The sequence below is a fragment of the Phaeoacremonium minimum genome (assembly GCF_000392275.1).
Source record: "Phaeoacremonium minimum UCRPA7 unplaced genomic scaffold PA7_03_scaffold_264, whole genome shotgun sequence".
NCBI classification, from domain to species: Eukaryota; Fungi; Ascomycota; class Sordariomycetes; order Togniniales; family Togniniaceae; genus Phaeoacremonium; species Phaeoacremonium minimum.
In genome coordinates, this window is record NW_006921169.1 from 46126 (window position 1) to 49138 (window position 3013).

Here is a 3013-nt window from a genome sequence, read left to right on the forward strand (position 1 = left end):
TATCTATTAAGATAGATCAATCTATCTAGACAGTATATAGTAGGTAGGTATAATAGTATAAGGATATAGCGAAGGATAATAAGCTACTTTATGATAGTTTGAAGCTATATTGATTACTTGCCTACCATTCTTTATATTAATTACTTTAGTCTTTAAAGCTTTGATTTCCTGACGTTGGATTTTTAATGCGGCTATTATGTCGGCTAATTTGAAGGTTGTAATGGTTCCTATAGGCGGTAGTGTTTATACTCGTAATTAAGCTTTAGCAAAGTGTAGAACTTGCGGCTATAGGTGATTATTGTACTATTCACTTAAAGAGGCTCTTAGAGTGTTAATTATGGCGGGAGGGTAACTAGAAGGAGTGGTAGCTATATAAGACTGTAGGTATGGTAAGGTATACCTTTTTAAAGTAGCTGCCATTCTTCTAATATTATCCTTTAGGATTTTCCAAAGTATCTGACGGATCTGATCATACGATATATCTTGCACTTTATTAAGGAAGATATTCAGTTTATTCTGAATTCTTAACTGATAGTCGAAAGGAAGAATTATAAAGAATTAGTATATATATTGTTTATCTGTTTTTAAGATATTATTATAGGTAAGTAGATTTTCAAATTTAAAGACACTATTACTTAGGCTGTTTGAATCATTAGGTAAGGGCTTTTAGAGAAAGGTGATTAGATCTATAGTATAATTGTGTATCATCTTCTTGTCGAAGGCTTGGAAACGTTCGTATAGTTTCTCTTTTATATAAGTGAGGCGATTTCTAGCCTTCTTCTTTATAGCCAATTTGACGATTCATTTTATAATCAATTTTGCTTCCCTAGTATAGTATAAGTATATCTGTCGAACCTATTGGTCTTTAGAAGGTTTATAGTCTTCGACTATATCTTTCTAATGGCAAAGGAATTTGATGACATTTTGACCATTAAATCGAGGAGCTTCTATAGCATTAGGCTTAGGTATTTGGCGGAATTTTAAACTATACTTTCTTCTAGTATTATAATTAGACCTATCGTCATTTTAGAGACCTATGGTAGGGTCTAGTGTTGATGATATATTGTCTAGAGGATCCAACAGTTGGAAGCCTTCGAGTAGTGTTAGTACTACTAGTGTAGATGATAATGTAGAAGGCTTAGGATCTAATCTAGATTGATTCTGTTGATACCTTATAGAGGCAATCGACAAAGAGCTTTAATGATTAGACAAATGAGACTGATTTTTGTTCAGTTTGTTGAATAAGGCTTGCAAATTTGAAGATATATTGTTAGATTCAGACTACCTTCTTTTCTTTAGTAATGACATATTATATATATATGTTTTGTCGCTTATTGTTAGGAATCGGTTTAATCTTCAGTTTTTCTAGTATTCTCAATACTGATTAAGAGTGTTATCGATTCTTATCCTACTCTTTCTTCTCTGATTAGTAGAATTCTTCTTATCTTTTTATCAGGTAGAATGTTTATTAAGGGCCAGCGTTGATGCCATCCTTAATAAAACATTCTTTAAATCATTTTTACTTACGCTAGTAGGTCTAGGCTCTATTAGTCGTTAAGGTATATAGCGGTGGCTATAGCTTGTTTATTTATATAGTAAAGCTTTATCTATCGAAGTAGTAGGATATTATAGTGGTTTTGCTTGATGTTTTAATATACTGTCTTGGCATTACCTTAGGTTTAATAAGGTCTTTAAAGTCTTTAGAGTCTAATAAGGTCTTTCAAAGTCTATCAAGATCTAGGTCATAGTTGTCATAATCATCATTTCTCGTTTCATTATAGTTGGTTTTATGATTAGACTCTAAAGTACCAATGGTAAGGATGATAGCTGCTATTATTGCTCGATTGTCGTCGATGACTGGCAAAAAATGTTGTCTGTTCTTTAAAAAGTGGTGACAAAATAGGTTTACTTACTTCTTGCTTGAATATCTTTAGGCAATTCTCTAGTAAGAGTAGCTAATCGCTTTATTTTATGATCAGTAGAAGCTAGCGGTTAGGGTGGTCTTAAGACAATCTTTGTTAGAGTTTCCACAATCTTTTCCTTATATAAATTGTTAAGGCTTAGCCTTAACATTTTCTTCTATATTGGCAAATATTATTAGATTATCTAGTATATTTAATTCGTTAGTAAAGCTTCTTTTTTAGAGTCTTAATAGATTAGAATTAACGGTTTTAAGGCTTTAGGTAGTAATTCTATCAAGATTCTATAACTTTCTACTTAGTATCCTCTTAAGCAAAATTATATATATAAGGGTCAGAATTAGGGGACTATGTATATAGGCTATTTTGGTTTTCTAGGTTTTAGACTATTCTTATCGGTGAGAATAAAGCTTGATCAGTCTCTAAAAGGTGTCAATTCTTAAGAAATCTTATCATAGTTAAGTCGATAAAGTAAAGTGGTAGTGTATATAGGTTGTAGAAGTATATTTAGCTACCTTCTAGCCATTTTTCTGAAAAATATAAATATTTATTAAAATCAAAATTCTGATAACTAATCAAGGTTTGATTAGTTTTTAGATTATTTTGAAAGTTTAATCTTTCGTTATAATTTATCTTAATGATAGTTATATTTTCGGCTTGATAAAGGCATATTTTCGAGTTTTTCGACTATATTTTAAAATCGACTTTAAACGTTAGACTCTTTTGTTTTTTAAGTCTTTTAAGTAATTTGACTTTGATTAGTAGTCAATTGTCTTTGTTTTGTTTATTTTCCTTTTTGGTTAATCTTTAGGAGGTTATGATTCTGTGTATATAGACATTATGTTTGGAGTGCTTATATAGTCGTTAGGCGTAGGTTGCTATCCTTCCAGATACATAGAATCGCTATTCCTATTGATTATTAGGTCTTGATGTCGTTGGCTGTGTCTTTAGAGATTGTCGTTTATAAGGTATCGACAGACACTTATAGCAATACTGCTTATATCGTGGTCGTCAATAAAATAGGATAGTAGTGTCTACTGCTGACTAACACCCTCTTAAGATATCATATAATACCTATACAAACGAAGCCTCCA